The sequence below is a fragment of the Malaclemys terrapin genome, chromosome 20 (genome assembly GCF_027887155.1).
Source record: "Malaclemys terrapin pileata isolate rMalTer1 chromosome 20, rMalTer1.hap1, whole genome shotgun sequence".
NCBI classification, from domain to species: Eukaryota; Metazoa; Chordata; order Testudines; family Emydidae; genus Malaclemys; species Malaclemys terrapin.
In genome coordinates, this window is record NC_071524.1 from 5141041 (window position 1) to 5163261 (window position 22221).

Genomic DNA, 22221 nt, shown 5'->3' on the forward strand with positions numbered 1-22221 from the left:
CTTGAGGGCCTTGCAAGCACAAAGCAGTGGGCACAGAGCACAGTCATGCATTTGTGCTCCTAAATCCCTTAGGGACTTTGAAAATTCTCCCCTGAGACAAGGCAGAATTATTATCCCCATTTCACAGATGGGGAGCTGAGGCCCAGGTAGAGGAAGTGACAGGCCCAAGGGCTCTATAGCAGAGCTGGGAATTGAACCCCAATCTCCCAGAAGTGCTACTTTGGTGCTTAACCATTCGCTCATCCTCCTCCTCTAAATTTACAGCCCCTCTGCAGAAGGGATTATTTGTAGAGAAGGAAGGAGCTGGGCTGAGCTGTCTGGCTGGAGCAGTTCGTGGCACAGCTAAGATCTGACAGAGCTCGGCGTGGCCCTGGCCTGGCTGGGAGTGAGCAGAGGTCTGCTGGCTGCAGGGCAGGGGGTTGCCAATGTTGGGTGCCCAGTTTCTGTCTGGAATATCCAGTCAAAAAGGGGACCTAGCAGTGTCTGGTCAGGTTTACTGACCGGACCCTGAAGGTCCAGTTACTGGGAGAGGGGGCGAGGTGCCGGGTCATCAACCCACGCCAGTGCCTGCTTCCTACCTGCATCAGGCTACAGCAGCTCCCATCGCAGCCCTGGAGCAGAGGGAGCCCAGCGGGACAGGAGATGATCCAGAGAGGAGGAATGGGGTGAAGAGCAGAGAGTGATGTGGGGAAGCAGGAGAGGAGCAAGCCTGGGAGTGGGGGTGGGGGCTGGGAAGAGGCAGAGAAGGGGCAGGGCCTTGGGGAAAGAGGCAGGCAGATGCAAGGCCTCAGGGGTCCGATTTTCAGCCAATAGAAAGTTGGCAACCCTAGTCAGTGACTGACAATGACCCTGATGGGGGAAGGGAGGGGAACTGAAGGAGGCTGGAGGAGTTACCTGGGCAAAAACTGTTACCACAGGGGCGTATTCTGCAGCACTGACCAATGGCGTCTCCCCAACACCCGCTCAGAGCTGGTCACTGGTATTTCCCCAGCCCCCTCCTTACGCTTCCTCGTGCTCACAGTTGGTCAATGGGGTTCACCCATTGCCTCCCCCTGCAAAATGCTCACGCTCCCCCGAGTCTCCTCCAGCCCCGCAGGCTGGGGCAGGTCCCATTTCTCCAGCATGAAGGTGATGATGGGCGCAGACACCAGGAGGAGCAAAACCAGGGTGCAGCGAGTAGCCCAGATGACGATGGTCAACATGTCTGGCCCTGGAACATGGAAAGGGACATGGTGATGGCTGTGTGCAAAGCAACGTGTGGGACTGCAGTGCCAGCACTACACACACAGCAGCAGCTCTGTAACGGAGACCCTGCGTGAGCTCCCAGAGGCCTAGATATATGGGGGATCATGCTGCAGGGGGGCATGTTCCCCTGACGGGAGGCCTAAAAGATGGAGGTTGTTGGGGAGGCTCCTCACTTTCCCCCAGCACAGGGTCACTCTTGACCAAGTTTGCTCAGGTTTGCTCAGGCTGCACAAGGATTCTGTGCAAAGGCCTCACAAGAGCCAGTGTCAGATGCAGCAGCCCCGGACCTATCACCCCTCTCCAGTGTGGTTGGCAGTTCACCACAGGAGCGACCCCGCCCTGGGCAGAGGGCAGCACGAGGCCTTGGCACCAGCTGTGTCCTCAGGAGAGGGTGGGTTGGTTTGCTGATATAAATGCTTTGTGAGGAGCTGTCATAACTATAAAGGGAAGGGTAACAGCTGTCCTGTGTACAGTACTATAAAATCCCTCCTGGCCAGAGACTCCAAAATCCTTTGCCCTGTAAAGTGTTAAGAAGCTCAGGTAACCTGGCTGACATCTGACCTAAAGGACCAATAAGGGGACAAGATACTTTCAAATCTTGCGGGGGGGAAGGCTTTTGTTTGTGTTCTTTGTTTGGGAGTGTGTTCGTTCTCGGGACTGAGAGGGACCAGACATCAATCCAGGTTCTCCACATCTTTCTAAACAAGTCTCTCCTATTTCAAACTTGTAAGTAAATAGCCAGGCAAGGCGTGTTAGTTTTCCTTTGTTTTCTCAACTTGTAAATGTACCTTTTACTAGAGTTTTTATCTTTGTTTGCTGTACTTTGAACCTGAGACTAGAGGGGAGTCCTCTAAGCTCTTTAAGTTTGATTACCCTGTAAGGTTAATTTCCATACTGATTTTACAGAGATGATTTTTACCTTTTTCTTTAATTAAAAGCCTTCTTTTTAAGAACCTGATTGATTTTTCCTTGTTTTAAAATCCAAGGGTTTTGGATCTGTATTCACCAGGGAATTGGTGAAGGTTCTTCAAGGCTTCCCAGGGAGGGAAAAATTGAAATGGTGGCAGCGGAACCAGAGCTAAGCTGGTAGTTAAGCTTAGAAGTTTTCATGCAGGCCCCTACATTTGTACCCTAAAGTTCAAAGTGGGGATCCAGCCTTGACAGGAGCTGAGACAAACAGTCAGGTTTGGACTCTGGTAAAGTCAGTTCCTGGGGCACGGTTGCTGCCTGGGAACTGGGCTCTGGTGCTGGGCTGAGATTCCTGAAAGAAGGGTTTGCCTGCATGCTGTTTGTGACACCTCTGTTCCAGGAATGGAGCACAGAACGTAAATAACTAATTACACAGAGAGACAGAATTTATGAGCCCAGGTGTGATGATGCCTCTAGTGCCTCCTGCCAGAACAACAACAAATACAATGAGTGCAGAGGGAGGAAATAATTCATTGCTGCCGGTTTAGCAGAGGGGGGTCAGTGAACTCCAGAGGAAACTCTTACCCATCAGACCGGGCGGGATTCCCCCTTTGAAAGAGCCATTTTCCTGCCCTGCAAAGATGTTGCCTGGCTCAGCAATGCTGGTTAAAGCCTGGGAGAGATACAGGGAGAATGCGCCTCATTGGACAAGTCTGTCACCCTATTGCGTCGTTGTGTGTTTCCTCTACATCCATCATCATGGCGATAACACTCAGACTGGGGGTTACCCAGCCCAGGACACACCTTTCCCTAAATAGAGTCCCCAGAATAAAGAAATGCTTCAGAATTATTCACCTTTTGGGTAGGAACGCCCGTTGCTGCTGCTAGAGTCATCACCTAGGCAATAAACACACAAGAGATCAGAGCTGAGCATGGCCCCACTCCAGGCCCATACGCTGCCCTAACACAACTACACCATGGGCAATACCTGGCTGGTGGCTGTGCTGCTGAAAGGGGCCCGGGGTTAGAGTGGGTCACACACTGAATCTGAGTCAGCAGTGTGACGTAGTTGTGAAAAGGGCTAACATTGTATGTAAGACACGGGAGGTCATTGTCCCACTCTGCTCGGAATTGATGAGGCCTCAGCTGTAGTACAGGGTCCAGTTCTGGGTGTGACAGTTTAGGAAAGTTGTGGACAATTTGGAGAGAGTCAAGAGAAGAGCAACAAAAATGATGAAAGGTTTAGAAAAGCACTAGAAAAAAAAAGTCTAGATAGTATTTGGTCCTGCCATGCGGGTAGGGGACTGGACTCGATGACCTCTCGAGGTCCCTTCCAGTCCTAGAATCTATGAATCTATGACCTAGGAGGAAAGGTTAAAAATACGGGGCATGTTTTGTCTTGAGAAAAGAAACCTAAGGGGGGAATCTGATAACAGTCTCCAAATATGCTCAGGGTTAGGGTTAGGACAGTGATCAATTGTTCTCAGTGCCCACTGAAGGTAGGAGAAGCAGTAATGGGCTTAATCTGCATCAAGGGAGCATTAGGTTAGACAGTAGGAAAAGCTTTCTTACTATAGGGCAAGTGAAGCTCTGGAATAGGCTTCCAAGGGAGGTTGTGGAATCCCTGTCATTGGAGGATTTTAAAACAGATTGGACGAATTCCTATCAGGGATGGTCCAGGTTTACTGGGTCCTGCCTCAGTGCAGAGGGCTGGACTTGATGACAACTTGAGGTTCCAGCCCAACATTTCTATGATGTCTGTGTCCCCGACCTGTCTGGGTTGAGCCATCTGAGCTGAGATGGTGAAAATTCAGGGCGGGGTTCCCTGTGTCAAATTTTGAACAAAGATGTTTTGTTAGAAATTTTTTGTTTCAGATTTTGATGAATTTCAGCATTTGGATTTTCAAGGGTTTCTTATTGAATTGTTGTTCTCGCTCTGCCGTTCACCCCCCCATTTCATATGATGCTGAGTTGCTGGGCAGAGCTGAGCTGGGATATGGACACACACACACGCACACACCTTACCAGTGACACTGAGGAGCTGGGTGGGGCTGAGCTGGGATTGGGTCACCCAGTTGTCGCTGTCCTTGATCTCGTACCCACAGGTGTAATTCCCAGAGTTACCCCCAGACACCACATGGTCATAGCTGTAGATGACTTTCTCCTCCAAGCCCCTCTGGGACGAAACCTCCTCCCCGTCCTTGCAGAAGATGACGCGGGTGGCCAGGTGCTGGGAGAACATGAAGCACTTGAGGAGCACGGAGTCCCCTGGCTGGGCAGACGTCTGGCGCAAGTAGAAGGTGGGAGCAGGGAGAGCGCCTGGGAAGGGGAATGGGTCGGAGCTGTCAGTGGGGTGTTGGAGATGCCCAGCACTGTCAATGGGATAGGAAGGAAATAGCAGGTGGGTCTGTACCATGTCTCAGATGGAATCTCTGATTCCAGCCGAGCTGTGCAGACAGGGGCACGAGCTCTCTCTTGTGACCGGAAGCTTTATTAAGTGGGATTATTTCGGTTGCTGAAGAGTCGGAGGTTCAGCTGGGCTGGGCTTCCATTGTCGGGTGCTGCTCACTCTCCTAGAACAAGGGGTCCCTATGCGGGCACCCCGCTGGCCCAGCTGGGGCAGTATGGCCAGGAGAGAGGTGACCCCTCAGCGAGGCCGGCCCCTGGCGATTGAGGGCTGTCTAGAGTCTGGCCAACACCTCGGTCTGTCCCTTCAGCCCATGCATTGAAGCACAGTCGCTGCCCCAAGGAGCTTGGCAGCCGACAGCCAAGGAGCTGTGTCCAGTCCTTAAGCCCTCTGACGTCTGCTCTAACATCCTCCCTTTCCTTGTGTCCCTCTCTCCGCCCAGTCCCCCAGCTGGCACGGGGGGCGAGTCCAGGCCCAAGCTAAGTGAAGGTCTTGGAGCAGCAGCAGGGAGTGGATTCCCCTTTCCCGGGAATTGCCAGGGCGATGGGACCCAGCTCTGAACTCACAGGGGAATTGCTGCTGTCACTGGGTAGGTCAATATCTGCCCACCACCTTCCCCACCCCAGCGGGGCCCCCTGCTGCTGCCTTCCCCATGCAGCCAGAAATGGCTCCGCTAGCCCCTGCTGGGCTGGACACAGGGTCGCTGGGCGCATCTCACTGGCCTGGGTCATACGGGAACTCAGCCTGGGTTATATAATAGTCCCTTCTGGCCGTACCTTCTCGAGCGCCACCTGCCTGCCCAGGGCTGACTATTAACGGTGCTGCTGACATTAAGAATGAGGTGCAGGCTGAGTCCATGTGAAGAGACCGTCAGCCATGAGGAGTTGGGAGCCAGAGCGTGGGAAGGTAAATTCCTTGGGGTCAGAGCCAGGGCATTCTCTCCTCCCCAGGGCCAATGCCCTGGGGGTTGGACAGGCATGGATGCATCCGAAGAAGTGGGCTGTAGTCCACGAAAGCTTATGCTCTAATAAATTTGTTAGTCTCTAAGGTGCCACAAGTACTCCTGTTCTTCTTTTCTCTGACCCACATGTCACAACAGTCCCAGGTCAGAGCTGAGCCGAGAGGCAGCAGGAAAGGGAAGAGTCGGCCAAATCCCTGCTCAGATCCCACACAGCCCGTTCGCCTTCCCATGCCATTGCCACTGGCACCGCACCAAGCAGGGAGCATCCCAGCTGGACAACTGGAGCGGGAGGGGTAAATGCCATGGGCAGATTGGGAACAATCAGATAGACGGACTCACCGGGAGCAGAGCAGATCTCCTGGCTGCTGGAACTCAGCACTGGGAACAGAAAGGTGCCGTGTGGTTAGTGCTGGAGATAAAATCCTCCCCTTTTCTGAGGTCCATCTTCAGAGACAAAAATTGTCTTTAATAGGAAAAAATTCTGATTTCTGTTTTGCTGAAGAAGCAAACCAGGCAGGACGCTAGATCTGGGGCATGGCAGATTCCTCGCGCACTGGTGTCTGGGGCTGAGCTGGGGCCAACTGTCTAGAGGGCCAGATTCTCAGCTGGTGTAAACCAGCATTCACTCCAATGGAGCGACACTGATTTACACCAGCTGGGGATCTGGCCCAGTAGCTCTCACACTCAGTGTTTACACTGGTTCCCATTTCTTTCCCTCTAAAGAAGATTTGCTGACAGTCTGGGCCAGGCGCTGCTCTGGGTAATATTCACATTAGCGCAGGATTCCCAGATACTCACAGAGAAGCAAGAGGCACAGAGACAGGATCATCGAGGTAGTGGCAGGAACAGATCAGGATGGAAACAGCTCAGCGGCTTTTGCTCCTGAATGAGATCAGGAGGGAACAATTCACAGTCGCTCCCTGCTCCTACCTGCCCCCACTTCAGCAGAAGGGAAGCTCCGGTCTCTCTCTCTGCTCTGATCTGCCCCTGTGAGCTCCCCAGGGTTGGATTCTCCAGACAGCCCCTCTCCCTGCTCCTGGGGCCCCAGGGGTCTGCAGGGCTCAGGCTGCAGAGACGCTGCAGCCTCTCTCTGACCTGCTCTGTCCCCTTCTCAAGTTTGATATTCATCACCGCTTCCCGTTTCCTGCCCTGCGCCATCCCCCTTCCCCACCCTGGCCACAGGATCTCTATTTTGGGCTGCAAGATTGAGAACCAAAGGGGCCTGGTTTGCTTGTTTGAGTCTAAACATATCACTGAGGAAACGCCTCCCATCCCATCTCACTGCCTGGGGACCGAGACAGCCCCCTGGCTAAAGGCACAGCTGGGCCAGGATGAAACGTCACTAGGTGATTGGGAGACCTGGGATGTTGGATGAGTCTGAACCTTTTGTCTCCACCCTGGTCTCCAGTCCCTGGTGAGAAGGACCCAGCTCCCCCAGGGACAAATTCACCCTCTTGGCTTAAGAGGAAAATAAATGGTGTCTGGGCCTCATGTGGGACCCTCTGCACAGGGGTGAATTTCACCCCCAGAGAACAGCAACCATGGGACTGCACTGGCTTCCCCACCTTCTTAGTCTCCACTTGCCCCGTCCACCACACCCAGCTCCAGCCACTTCGTCTTGTCCTGCCCTGAATGCCCCCACTCCCCATTCTGGGTTTCTGAGGAGTCTGCTGTCCCTGCTGAGAGATGGGTACCAGGGCACTGCCAGATGGGGAAGAACACAAGGCAGCTGAGAAAGAACATCCAGAAGTGATCTCTGAGCAAGTGGGGAGCCAAAATCAGTGTGACTAAGCAAGTGGGGGAACCAGGGCAACAGGCCAAAGAAACATGTAAGAAAAAATAATAGTCTTGTGAACAGAAGGAAGCCAAACAGTAGGAGGGCCTCAAGGGAAATCTGTCAGGAGCACAAGGCAGAGCAACTTTGCAGAGTAATTGATGCTCAAGTGGATTGTCCTGGGATGGTGGCTGGGCACATTTCACTACTGGGATGGAATCAACTCTGCAGAGCAGCTGGACAGGGGATGTTCAGGTGGACTCAAATGCTCAGGTTAGGGTCAGAGGAGCACAGTGTGAGACTCCCTGTTATAAGCAGTGCCCAGAAGACGACAGAGTGAAAAGGGGATAAATATTTGTTGCAATTTATAAAAAAATATTTAAAAACCTTATGTGAAAAATATTGTTTCCCCGTTTTTCCCCTTTCTTGGTGGCAAAATGGTAAAAAGGGAAGGAGGGGAAACCAAAACCTGAAAACTTTTCAAAAATTCTCTGAAAAAGTTGGGTTTTAAATGTACATTTTCATTTTCTCTTTTAATTTTCCAGTTTTGTTTTTACAAAACCCCCAAAACAGTTTTAATTTTTTCTTTTTAAAAATGGAAACTTTGGAAAAGATGAAAATGTTTGACAAAAACTCTCATTTTCAAAAATCTGTCCTTTTTACATCACTGCATTTTGGCAGCTCTAACCCAGAGTGATCCCCGGGGCTGTGGTTCAGGCTGAGCTGCTGGCACCCTTGGATGGCAGTCGGGCCCTGCTCGTGGCTCAGACAATGCTGCTCAGAAAGGGCCTGATCCAAAGCACCTTGGTGTCAACGGAAAGACTCCACTGACTTCACTGGCCTAGGTCAAACAGGAATTATTTGGGGGCAGTTCTCTGGCCTGTGTTATACAGGAGGTTAGACTATGTGATCACAATGGTCCCTTCTGGCCTTAGAATCTATGAATAAACCTGGCAAAGGCTCTGATTCCACAATAAGAGTGTCCCCATGGGCGTTACACTAGCAAAGCTAGAGTGGTTTAATTATACTGGTAAAATTCCCTGTGTATAGCAAAGCCCTGAGATAAACAGCTCTTCCCATCAATGCTCTGCCTGTCCTTGTACATCCCCTGTCATTCGAGTATCTGAGCCCCTCACACTTGTTAATGGGTTTTATCCTCACACACTTCTGGGCTAGATCCTGCTTCTCTTCCACTGGCCCAAACCCCAGGCCAGTCTGGGCAGAATTAAACCCATCTTCCCAGCCCTGCAGGGGATATTGATGGAGCCAGAGCAGGACGAGAGAGCAACCAGTTGCTGCTCAGAAGAGGGAAGGGAGAGGAGTGTTGTTGCCATGAGCATCAACTCCTGCTCAGCGACTCTCTGCACACACAGTCCAGCTGCTCCATGCAGCAGCGCAAGGGGGGAACCTCAGGATGAGCTCACAGCACCCTGAGTATCTGCAGAGTCTCCTGTACAGACACCTCTGCCCCTGCCCAGCCATGAGCTCTCCCCGGCGTGACCTCAGCAGGGCGGGGGCGTATCACACGCTGTGATGTGGGATTGAATAACCCACTCACACAATGTTATTTTTGTCCTCACACGCTAACCTGCCTCATTCTTGCTCTCTCTAGTCTCATGAGGTTTCCAGGGCAGCTTATTTTCATAGTCATACATTTAAACGCCAAAAGGGACCAATGGGACCATCTAGTCTGAGCATCTGCAGAGCCCAGGCCAGAGAGCCTCCCCCAGGGACCCCTGCATTAAGCTGCTAACTTCTGGCTGAACTAGAGCCTATCTTGTAGAAAAAGTCGTCCCTTCTCGGTTTAAAGACTCCAAGCTGGCTCACATTTCTAAACACTAAGATGGTTGTGGCTGATCAGTGCAAGAGGGGACCGGGGATAAGGGAGATGCTGGACTGGGACAGAGCAACTGGAGATGGGCCCTGAGGTTTAGCAGCAGCTGTGAGTCCTAGTCTGACCTTCCTCAGAGTTTAGGGTATGTCTACATTAGGGGATTAATCCGAATTTATATAATTCGGATTTGAAAAACAGGTTGTATAAAGTCGAAATGTATGCGGCCACACTAAGCACATTAATTCGGTGGTGTGTGTCCAAGTACCGGGGCTAGCGTCGATTTCTGCACCGTTGCACTGTGGGTAGCTATCCCATAGCTATCCCATAGTTCCCGCAGTCTCCCGCGCCCATTGGGATTGTGGGTTAAGATCCCAGTGCCTGATGGGACAAAAAACATCGTCGCAGGTGGTTCTGGGTACAGCCTCACCTCCTCCCTCCCTCCTCCCTCCCTGCATGAAAGCAACGGACGGCAGACAACCATTTTCGCGCCTTTTTTCCTGGGTGGGTGAACACTGCAGACTCCATACCACGGCAAGCATCGAGCCCGCTGAGCTCAAGACAGCAGTCATGAACATTGTAAACACCTCGCGCGTTCTCGTGGAGTTTATGCTCAGCCAGGACCAGAAAAACGAGGTGAGGAGGCAGCGGCAGCGGCAGCGCAGCAACAAGCATGATGAGGACATTGACATGGACATGGACACGGACACGGATACAGAATTCTGTGAAACCACGGGCCCCGGTGCTTTGGAGATCATGTTGTTAATGGGGCAGATTCTATCCATGGAACGCCGATTCTGGGCAAGGGAAACAAGCACAGACTGGTGGGACCCCATAGTGTTGCAGGTCTGGGACGATTCCCAGTGGCTGCGGAACTTTCGCATGCGTAAGGGCACTTTCATGGAACTTTGTGACTTGCTGTCCCCTGCCCTGAAACGCCAGAATACCAAGATGAGAGCAGCCCTCACAGTTGAGAAGCGCGTGGCGATAGCCCTGTGGAAGCTTGCAACGCCAGACAGCTACCGGTCAGTCGGGAATCAATTTGGAGTGGGCAAATCTACTGTGGGGGCTGCTGTGATGCAAGTAGCCAAAGCAATCACTCAGGTGCTGCTACGAAAGTTAGTGACTCTGGGAAATGTGCAGGCTATAGTGGATGGTTTTGCTGCAATGGGATTCCCTAACTGTGGTGGGGCGATAGACGGAACCCATATCCCTATCTTGGCACCGGAGCACCAAGCCACCGAGTACATAAACCGCAAGGGGTACTTTTCAATGGTGCTGCAAGCACTTGTGGATCACAAGGGACATTTCACCAACATCAACGCGGGCTGGGCGGGAAGGGTTCATGACGCTCCAGGAACACTACTCTGTTTAAAGGACTGCAGCAAGGGACTTACTTTCCGGACCAGAAAATAACCTTTGGGGATGTTGAAATGCCAATAGTTATTCTTGGGGACCCAGCCTACCCCTTAATGCCATGGCTCATGAAGCCGTACACAGGCAGCCTGGACAGGAGTCAGGAGCTGTTTAACTACAGGCTAAGCAAGTGCAGAATGGTGGTAGAATGTGCATTTGGCCGTTTAAAAGGTCGCTGGTGATCATTATTGACTCGCTCTGACCTCAGCCAAAGAAATCTCCCCATTGTTATTTCTGCTTGCTGTGTGTTCCACAATCTCTGTGAAAGTAAGGGGGAGACCTTTATGGCGGGGTGGGAGGCTGAGGCAAATCGCCTGGCTGCTGATTACGCGTAGCCAGACACCAGGGCGATTAGAAGAACACACCAGGAAGCGCTGTGCATCAGAGAAGCTTTAAAAACCAGTTTCATGACTGGCCAGGCTACAGTGTGAAATATCTGTTTGTTTCTCCTTCATGAAAACCCGCCCCCTTTATTGACTGATTTTCTGTAAGGAACCCACCCTCCCCCTTCCCCCAGCTTTCTTTCAAACCAAATAAAGTCACTATCATTTAAAAATCATTTATTCTTTATTAATAGATTAGAAAAAGAGGGAGGGAACCCGGGTGGTATTTGGGAGGATTGCTGGGAAGGAAAAAGCCACAAAGAAAAGGTTAAAAAAATGACAGCCTTTTGCTTGGGCTGTCTACTGGGGTGGAATGGGAAGGTGTACGGAGCCTCCCCCCCCGCATGCTTACACGTCTGGGTGAGGAGGATACGGAACATGGGGAGGGGGGAGGGGGGAACAGGGGCTGAAGCGGCAGTCTGTTTTCCAGCAGCCGTTCCTGAAGCTCCACCAGACGCCGGAGCATGTCTGTTTGCTCACGCAGCAGCCCCAGCGTTGCATCCTGCCTCCTCTGGTCTTCCTGCCGCCACCTCTCATCTCGAGCGTCTCTCCTCTCCTCACGTTGGTCCCTCCTCTCCTCACATTGGTCCCTCCTGTCCTCACGTTCACTGGCTTCTTTCCTATACTTTGAAACTGTTTCCTTCCACTCATTCAGATGAGCTCTGTCACTGCGGCTGGATTCCATAATTTCAGAAAACATCTCGTCTCGCGTTCTCTTCTTACGACGCCTTATCTGTGATAACCTTCGGGATGGAGGAGGGAGGCTTGAGGAATTTGCAGCTGCTGTAGGGAGGGGAAAAAAGAGAGAATTGTTTAAAAAGCTACATTTTGCAGAACAATGCTTATACTCTTTCACGGTAACCAACACTATTCACATTACATAGCACATGTGATTTCTGTGCAAGGTCGCATTTTGCCTCTTAATGCTGAGTGCCTGTGGCTTTGCTGCTAGAGATCACAGGTCTGGGCAACAGAATTCGGCTTGCATGCGGCCATGGTAAGCCATTGTTTTAAAGCTTCTGCGCCCTCCTTTCCCACATATCAAGCATAGCCTGTAGAGTGCTGCGGTTTTTCTGTTAACATTCAGCAGCAGCAGAAAACAAGCTAACCACCCCCCGCCTCTCGCCATGAATTCTCTGGGATGATCGCTGTACCCCTCCCCCCCACCGCGTGGCTGGTATTAGGGAAGATCCCTGCAGGCACCAAACTAACCCCCCCCCCCGCCGCCGCCCCCCTCCCGCCATGAATTCTCTGGGATGATCACGGTACCCCTCCCCCCACCGCGTGGCTGGTAACAGGGAAGATCCCTGCTAGCCAAACGCGAAAAACTCAGGGCCAATTTCCCATCTGCGCTTGGCTAACTGCAGGGAAGGATTTATTTTCCGCCACAGGCAAACAGCCCAGTAGGAACGGCCACCTCTGTCCCCTTAATTAAGTTCCCGTATTTCAACCAGGTTACCAGGAGTGATATCACTCTGCTGAGGATTACACAACAAGATAAAGAACGGATGTTGCTTGAATGCCAGCAAACACCGGGACCATACGCTGCCAGGCTTTGTCAGGCAATGATACCAGATTACTTGCTGCAAGCATGGCGTGGTCAAGTGTCCTACCATGGAGGAGGGAATAAGGATGCACTGCCCAGAAACCTTGTGGCAAGGCTTTTGGAGTACCTCCAGGAGAGCTTCATGGAGATGTCCCTGGAGGATTTCCGCTCCATCCCTAGACACGTTAACAGACTTTTCCAGTAGCTGAACTGACCGCGAATGCATCCCAAGTCCTCAGGGCAAAGTAATCATTAAAAACCATTTGCTTTTAAAACAAGTTTTATATTTTAAAAGGTAAACTCACCTGAGGTCCCTTCCATGGGGTCAGAGTCTTGGGTACTGGCTTGGGAGGCTTGGGAGGGTACTTCAGTCAGGGTGAGAAAAAGATCCTGGCTGTTGGGGAGAACGGAGTGCTGTGTGCTCTCTGCAAGCTCATCCTCATCCTCCTCCTCCTCCTCTCCCCCATCGGCAGAATCCTCAGGCGTCGCTGATGAGACTATCCCCGACCCAGAATCCACGATCACAGGTGGGGTAGTGCTGGCAGCCCCCCCTAGAATTGCATGCAGCTCGGCGGGTCGCTCTGACCCGGAGCGACCGTTTGCCTCCTTTGTTTTTTGATAGGCTTGTCTGAGCTCCTTGACTTTCACACGGCACTGCTCAGAGTCCCTATTGTGGCCTCTCTCCATCATGCCCTTGGAGATTTTTTCAAAAGTTTTTGCATTTCGTCTTTTAGAACGAAGTTCTGCAAGCACTGAATCCTCTCCCCATACAGCGATCAGATCCAGTACCTCCTTCACGGTCCATGCTGGTGCTCTTTTTCGATTATCAGCCTGCATGGTTACCTGTGCTGATGAGCTATCTGTGGTCACCTGTGCTCTCCACGCTGGGCAAACAGGAAATGAAATTCAAATGTTCGTGGGGCTTTTCCTGTCTACCTGGCCAGTGCATCCGAGTTTAGATTGCTGTCCAGAGCGGTCACAATGATGCACTGTGGGATAGCTCCCGGAGGCCAATACCATCGAATTGCGGCCACACTATCCCTAATTCGAAATGTTAAAATCGATTTTGGCGCTACTCCGCTCGTCGGGGTGGAGTACAGAAATCGATTTAAAGGGCCCTTTACATCGAAATAAATAGCGTCGTTGTGTGGACGGTTGCAGGGTAAATTCGAATTAAAGCTGATAAATCCGAATTAAAGTCATAGTGTAAACCAGGCCCAAGTGTGTGGACTTGGGGATCCGGTTTGGGCCTATAATAGAGATAGCCCTGGGCCACACAGTTAGGATCTAAACTCCTCCGAAGTATGAGTGTGGGGACTCCCCCTCTGAAACCAAAAGTGCAGTAGGTACCAGAGATGATGATCCGGAGTCTGACGGAGGAGGGGAAGAAGATTCTCTGTCTGGGGTGGCTGAGTCACTGAACGGTCAAGAGGGACAAGGTGGAGCTGTTGGTCTTGACATAGATTTCAGGAAGCTCAATGGAGCATCCAGATCTGGTGCGTACCCAGGGCCGCCGAGAGCAGGACTGGGCCCCGGTGAAAATTTTTTTTCAGGCCCCCCAGCAAGGGCAGACCGGCTAAACAGGGCCAACGAGAGGGTGGAAGCTGGGGAAGCCGGGCCCCGGGCCCCCTTCCGGACCACCGGGCCCCGGTAATTTGTACCTGCTTTCCCCCCCCCGGCCCTCGTCGGCCCTGTGCGTACCCACGGCCTGACAGACTGACTGAGTAGCTAGACCAGGGCACAGACCTACCCAGGAAAGGGACTGTGCTCTATAATACCTGACAGTACAGCAAGATGCAAAGCAATGGCACTGAGGAAACAACATTATCATAATGACAATTGCACCAAGGCCAACTGAGAATGGTGGGTTTCTAGGCTTCTGTGATGTTACTGTGGGTGTGTGTTATTGCAGATCACTTGTGGGTGGAGCTGGACGAATAATTTATATTTGGATCTGCAGCAAACTGGAAAAGCAACCTTCTCCCTTTAGCCACTTAAGTGTCACGTGCCCAATTTAGGCCCTTTTTAATCTAGGCCAGCCAATGGAGAAGGGCATGACAAATGTCTTCATGGTGGGCTACACAAGTATTCACTTGTCAGCAGTAGAATATTGGTGATCAGGAATCGTGGCTTCTACCACCAAATCTGGGAGAGAAGTGTGGCTTATAGTGGTTAGAAGTCAGCTAATTCAAACTGGGTTAGTCACTCTGAAAGGCGGTGTGGTACACCAGTCACTCAGAGTGGTTTGTTATCTTAGAGACCAGGGTCTCTCTCTGTCTCTATTTTTGCCACACCACATTTTTTGTCATCATATTAAAATTTGGCAGCTTCAGACTGGCACACAAATTGAATGTTATCATTTTAAAGTACTTTTAAAAAACATATATGCCACGTGTTGACCTAAAACGGGTATTCTTGGAATTACTATTATAGAAGCAGTGATACATACAGATGTGGACCATATCTCTGACTGGATCTTTCTGCTAGTGGAGTATATAGAAAAGTGAGACATTTCCCAGGGGAGAAAAAATCACCAACATACCTATTTTTCAACAGTTTATCGTAAACTTTCCAGAACTACAAATTGTACAATCAATAAGCCAAACAGTCCATCACTGGCTAAATATTATAATCCAGATTTTGTTGTATTAAAACTCACTTAAATAAAAAAGATATTCACCATTTTTTCCACTGTCAAAAACACAAATGTCTTTAACACAACCCTAGCTATGGTGCAACTATCACTGTACTAAATTCAGAAAAATTCCAGCCCCCAGTTATGTTCTGCTTCCATGCCCAATGGTGTCAGTTCAGTCCACTGACAAGAGGTGATATTTTCCATTGCAGAGGGTGGGAAGAAGGATCTTGGGGCTAACACCCAGGGCTTGGTGGATTCCCAGCTGTGCTACTGACTCACCGTGTGAGCTTTGCTAAGTCCCCTCCTGTCTGGTGCCTCAATTTCCCCTTCTAAAGCCAGGGCAAGTAACATCTGTGTGCTTCACACGGGTGTTAACAACCAGCGCACCTCTGAAAGCAGACATGGAAATGACAACAAAGAAGTGTGAGCAGAGTCAGTGTCTGACCCTACAATAACAAAGCAGCATATGCAGCCCCAGCACCCAAAAGACAAAAGACCCTTCTATACAAGAAGCAAAACTGATGCCAAAAATATTGTAAAACAACATTGCCATTGCCAAACACACCCAGGGTAAAAACCAACAGAAAAATGATTTGAAAATCCAGTGTGCTCACCTCCCTGCTTCTGCTAATATTAGCTGCATCCTTGGAGGTCTGGGCGCCACTCTCTGGCATTCCCTGATATCTCAGGTTCAAGGGCCCCAGCGTCTGTTCCAGGGCGTAGACAGAGACCATGGGACATGGCCTGCTTTCCTCCAGCAGCTCATTCAGGATGTGTGCACTGCTATGACTGCCACTTCCCCCACTTCCCTCAGTCACATGTTACAATGTGAGGGGTCCTAATTTGAGGGGGCATGAAGTGGGATTACTTCCCCCCCGCCACAGTTATGCATGACTTCAGTTTCTCACTCACTCTGCTGTAGAGGATATAGGGGAACCCCTAGGGGGAAAGGCCCAACCCACAAACTGGCCCTTATCTCAGCAGTGGGGTTTATAAAAGAAACCAACCCCCCAAGGGATGACTTTTGGGGAAACAAGGAGTTTCTGCTCTGGGGCAGAGTCTGAGAAACAAAGCTGAGAAATACAGTGAAGTGAAGTCTCCTTCCCGGCCCTAAAGAACAGCCTCACCCCACGTGGGGGTTTCAGTCTGAGCATAGTGGCAATTTACACACGGAAACAACTGGGAATTCTCATTCCATTTCATTGTTGTTATTAACAAAGCAGCCCTACAATAACAATCCAGTGCAACCCCAGCCCCAGCACTCACAAGAAACCTTACAACAACAAACCAGAGTGATTGCAGCCCATACACTCACAAGCAACACTGCAAAAACAAACCAGCAGGAGGTCCTCACAGCTCATAAAAAGACGCTATGATAACAAACCAGTATGCACGCAGCCCCAACATATGAGTAGCCTCAGCACTTATGGAGAACCCTACAATAACAATCCCACATAGAAAATGTCCCAGTGCTAATGGATGCAGCTACAAAAATCAATCAAAATGCAACCCCAGCAGTCACAAACCTTCAAACAAACCCCTTTGTGTGCAGTCCCAGCAGTCAGCAATGACCCCACAACAACAACACAACCCCACAACAACAAACCAGTTCTCACAAGCAGAGCAAGGCAAGATTTCTGGATGAATAGTTTACTTGCTGAAAAATGAAGTTTTGGCCAAGGCAAAACTATTCACGAATTTGAACCGATTAGTTTTAGCTGGGCAAAGGTTTTTAATATGTTGTGCAGGCCATATTTAGAAGTGTGTGTTTGACCCCTAAATAGCAGCTAATAATTTGCTCTTCCTTGGGCCAAAGAGCAGAAGAACGACTCTGCAGCCTGGGGATTAAGGCACTCAGGAGGTAGGAGACACTGACTCAAATCTTCTGTCTTCCTCATTCAGAGGGATTTGAATCCCTAGCTCCCTCTGCCCACGTGAGCCCCTCAATCCCCAGATCATAGTCATTCTCATTCCCTCGCTCTATGACCCAATTAATATTTAAGTAGTTAGTTATACAAAGTGGAACAGTCTCCACAGGATAGCAGCCCAGCCCAGAGTGGCCTGTGCCCTGGGGGTGAGGATGCTCATGCTGAGTTCAAGTCTCTGCTTCAAAGTGGGGTTGCAAATGTGTGTCTCCCACATCCCAGACAAGTGTCTGATCCTCTAGGCAAAGATTGGGATGGGCTGCAAACAGGAAACTAGTAAACTTCTCCCTTTAGCCAGGTGATAGTAACACATGTATTTTGCTCTATAGGGCCTAGGTTCAATCGCTGCATCCCACCCAACCAGGGTTATCCAAATGATAAGCAGATAAGACGCACTGATTGAGTTTGTTCCTTAGCTCAAATGGCAGAGACCTGTGCTGTGGCATGGCAGATCTTGGGTTCAACCCTACTGATGACCCCTAGTACTTGTACCCACTGTCACAACGATTCCTCCTTAGAAGTCACTGGGGCTGTTATACCCTGCACCTCCTGTCCCATGTTCAAGCCGCTTGCATTACTTTGCACTGAACTTTAGACCCCTGGGCTGCTGTTTTCTGTGCATGGCACAGCCTGCTAATGCCCCCACAGTGCTGCACAAACTGGGACAGGAAGGGCAGCTTGGTGGTGAGGAAAGGGGATGGGATGGGAGTGGGGAGCAGATCCAGGGGCGGGGGAGTATCAGCACTCAGTGCTGACCTGCAATGGGCCTCCTGAGTGATCGGAGGATGAATGGGAACCCCAGAGGCATATAAACTCCTTGCTGCTCACCGTGTCTCCACAGGTAACCGAACACCTGTCCTGGATCCTGGCCAAATAATACATCTGCTGTAATACACAGGTTAATGTGTGACAGGTGCCCTGGTGCTTTCACTTTCCCCCGGTCAGAGTTCACACACAGCTCTGGGACCCATTTCCTCGTCTGCCCCAGCATATTAGTTAAGTTCCTTGGGCTCTCTGTGTGGGGCTGGGACCCCTGGTTCGCTGCATGGCATCTCCTGGGACATGCTGAATCCTTAAGGTAGGTCCCTCCCTGTTATTACCCCCTTTTCTTCACTCTCAGGGGCTGCTCACACTCCTGCCCCCTGGGAGCATGTCCCCCCTGCCATGGCATGCTCCCACCTCCCATCAGTGCTGGGCAAACTCTGATGGTGGGTGTGAGTCACTGCTCAGCCCCATTATCCCCTCACTGCACAGTGTGGCCATCTGGGGTTCCTTGTGGCCTTTCCCTGGAGGATGTGATGGGGTGCAGGGGTGAATTGGTGCCTCTTCAAAAGGGCCTCACAGCCCTTCCTTATGGATGCCTTTCGGAGGAGGGTCTGCCAGGCCAGAAGTGTGGGGGAACAGCTTCCGTCAATGTTCACAAAGCCACCACCTTCCCTTCCTCGAAATCCCCCCTCGGAGCTACCTCTGCCATGGGGCCTATTGAGCGCTGCCGCCTGGCGCTGGCTAGGCTAGCGGCCAGCTGGGACTCTGCTTCCCTGCTACGCTCCCTTTTCTGTCTTGTTATCTCGTCCTCCCAGCCCCTCACCACGGAGGGGTTTGTCTGTTCACCCACTGGCTCTGTCCTGTCTGACATTTAGAGTCAGATGGTGAGTACTCTGAGGCAGGGACTGTCATTGTTACATGTCTATACTGCACCTGGCACAGTGGAGCCCTGACCCCTGACTGGCGTTCCCTGTCAATACCGTAATGCAAATCATACACAACAGCAGTAACTAGCCTGGTGTGACAAGCGCTGTGCTGAACACGGTTTTGTTCTTGGTGTGGAAAAGGACATCTGTGGTCAGTATCATGTTGGCTGGCCACGGTGACCCCAGGAGTCACTCTAGTGTTATTATTGTGGTGGCACCTGGGGCCCAGTCCTGGAGCAAGGGGCCCAGTGTGCTGGGTGCTGCCACAGACACAGAACAGAGACCGTCTCTGCCCCAAAGAGCTCACAGCCCAAGGCTAAGACTCTAGGGTTATCCATGACCAGCTGACACCATGTTACATGTCGTGTCTACCCTGAGTCTGAAGTCCTGGCCCTATAGAGAACAATGGGAACTCGCCCAATGATTTCAGTATGGCCAGAATTTCACCCTGAGTGGTTAGTGCTGTTAACACACTCTCTAGCACCAGGCAATTGTCATGTGCAGAGAGTCCACAAGGGCCCTGGCTGGGCTGTACTCATCTGGGGAGAGCTGCATTTGCTGATCAGAAGTCAGGAAGCTCTGGGGGTTGCTGTGTTGGTTTCTATCGTGTGTCTGGAGCTCACAGACTGTTCATCTGCAGGAAGGTGGCTGGCGGGGGGGAGGAGCTCTGACTGTGCTGGCTGATGGCTAACTTCTTCATAGCCACTCAAGTGATTTAGGAGTTTAGGGCTAGAGTCACAGCATTGCAGGGCCTGAGTCCCAGGTGCCCTGCTGCCTCGGGGACTTCAAAGCCCTGAATTGGGCACTCAGGCTTCCCATACAATGTCTGGGCAGGGCTGTGCACCTACCAAAGGGCCCCTTAGAAGCCAGCACACTGAGCAGGCAGCCGCCTAAGCCAGCTAGTGAAATGCAGAGGAAAAAGGGCAGGGCTTAGGTTCCAGATACACAAAGGGAATTAGGCACCTCACTCCCATTGATCTGGGCCTTAGGTTCCTGGCTGACAAGCTGGAGGAAGGCGCCTCCCTCCGGCTGGGATTCTCAGCAGTAAAATCTCGCCTGGAGTTAGGCATCTAAACCCGGTCAGCCCTTTCTTGTACAGAGCCAGAGAGAAACCCCTTCCCCTACATTACAGCCAGTAGCCCAGGGGTCAGGGCACCCAGAGTCAAATTTCTGCTCCAATAATTATTTATTCAAAGTGGACCAGCTCCAATAGGAGAGACTCAGCCCACTGACAGTTACTAGAGGACTCACCTGGGAGGTGCAAGACCTGGATTCAAATCCCTGCCCCAAATGAAACAGGAAATCAAACTTCATTCTCCCACAGCCCAGGTGAGTGCTCCAACCAAAGATTCTTGGGTATTCTGGCCACAGGCCCACATCCCTCACCTGCCTCCAGGTTCCAGTGCAGGGCCTGAATGGTAGGTACTCTGAGAGCAGTTAGCCCTTAATCTATCTGTGTCCCTTTGTGACTCTGGCCCTTAACTCCTATTGAAAGTCAATGGGACTTAGGTGCTTTTTCAGTATTTTACTCAATGTTATTAGGCTTAACAAGAGCCCTGTAAAGAAGCTGGAAACTAGAGCTGGCCAAGAATGTTTCATGAAAACCATTTTTAATGAAAAATGGCTTTCAAAAGTATAGGAATATTTTCACCAAAAAAAATTAATTCCATTTGAAAATTTTCATTAAAATGATTCACAACAAAAAATGTTCATTTTGAACATTTTTTCACTTTTAAGGAGGAAAAAAATAAGTAAACTTGAAAAAAAAATCATTCTAATTCCATTTGATCTTAATTGAATTTCCAATCTATTTGAAACCATTATTGTTTGTTTTGAGTCATTTTGTCAGAATATTGGAATAGTTCAGGCAAAATTTTGAAAGAAAAGAAAATTTTTCTCAAAAAAAATTAAAAATCCCCATTTTCACCAGCCTCCCAGAATGCCCAGCACCTGCTGGGCCTTGGCTCTGTGGTTCTCTCAGAGCCCCGCTTTGCACAAGGGCAAATAGGTAATAAAATGGCTCTGAAACCTACGCTCACCCTTTGCTCTGGGGCGGGGCCGGATATGCAATGATAATAGAGAGCACTCGGCCGGGGGTCAAACTCCAATCCCGCCTTACAGCGCCAGCAGGGGCTGGTAGCGCTGCTGAGGGTGGGACTGGATTAAGGCAATGCCTGGCCTAGGCTTTCCCTGATATGGGGCCCCCATAGACCTGCCCTCAACCATTGGAAAAAGAAGAACAAGAGTACTTGTGGCACCTTAGAGACTAACAAATTTATTAGAGCATAAGCTTTCGTGGACTACAGCCCTCTTCTTTGGATGCTGTAGTCCACGAAAGCTTATGCTCTAATAAATTAGTTAGTCTCTAAGGTGCCACAAGTACTCCTGTTCTTCTTTTTGCGGATACAGACTAACACGGCTGCTACTCTGAAATCAACCATTGGAGTGGCTGTGGTTGGGTCCTGCCTTCCCCTCTTAGAGAGACAGGCTAGCACATGGGTCCCCTCTAGCCCCCAGAAGGGTTGGGGCATCAACAAGGATTTTCTTCGCTTGCCCCCATTACTTCCCTCAGAAGCGGGGTGTTGGTTGTAGAGATATGTTTGTGCAAGATTATAAATTAGAGAGGTTCCCTCACAAGGGACAGGTTATGAACACAGGAATGTTGAGGCGTGCCTGGCAGGAGTGTGGAGAAGACAGTGTAGCTCTGCCCAGCAGTTCACCACTTGTTTGTTTTTAACTAAGTTTTATCCCTTTTGTCACTCACTGGTTTGTTGTTTAATGAACCCCAAGATCATTACAGCAGTACTGGGGCGAGGGGCTGGGTCCCCAGGGCTCTTCTCCCGTGTTACACACACAGTCCCTGCTGAGTGTGGTTGGCAGGGCCCACAGAGCAGCGGAACTGGCAGGAAAACTCTTGCTGAACTTCACGGGGCAGTTCCCCTCTCGGATCTCAGATCCCCAGCCCTAGGGTTGCCAGGCCTCCGGTTTTCGATTGGAACGCCTGGTTGAAAAGGGAATCTGGCGGCTCCGGTCAGCGCTGCCAACCTGGCTGTTAAAAGTCTGGTCAGCAGCACCGCAGGGGCCTGGGGCTAAGGCAGGTTCCCTACCTGCCCTGGCTCCACGTGGCTCCCAGAAGCAGCTGCCTGGTCCCTGCGGCCCCTAGGTGCAGAGAGGTTCGGCGTGCTGCCCCGGCCCTGAGTGCCGGCTCCGCAGCTCCCACTGTCTGGGAATCGTGACCAATGAGCACTGTGGGGAGGCACCTGCGGGCGCGAGGGCAGCGCGCGAATGGAGTCTCCCTGGACACCCATGTGCCTAGCAGCTGACGGGACCTGGTGGCCACTTCCTGGGAGCCGCGGTAAGTGCCACCGGGACCCTGCACCCCCAACGCCCTTCTGCCCCCCAACCCCCTGCCCAAGCCCAGAGTTCCCACCCACAGCCAAACTCCCTCCCAGAGTCCGCACCCCCCCACACACACACCCCAACTCCCTACGCCAG

At 51.1% G+C, this 22221-nt stretch overlaps 1 protein-coding gene and 1 pseudogene across 1 annotated transcript in view; one reads left to right on the forward strand and one right to left on the reverse strand.

The window, feature by feature from the left end:
- LOC128826342 (butyrophilin-like protein 2) overlaps window positions 1–21522 on the reverse strand; it is a 251399-nt gene extending 229877 nt beyond the window's left edge. The window contains exon 1 of the mRNA XM_054009588.1: window positions 21491–21522. The gene's annotated coding sequence lies outside the window, so the exon portion shown is untranslated. The remainder of the gene's footprint in view (window positions 1–21490) is intronic.
- Window positions 18019–22221, forward strand: part of LOC128826712 (butyrophilin subfamily 3 member A1-like) — a 53698-nt pseudogene continuing 49495 nt past the window's right edge.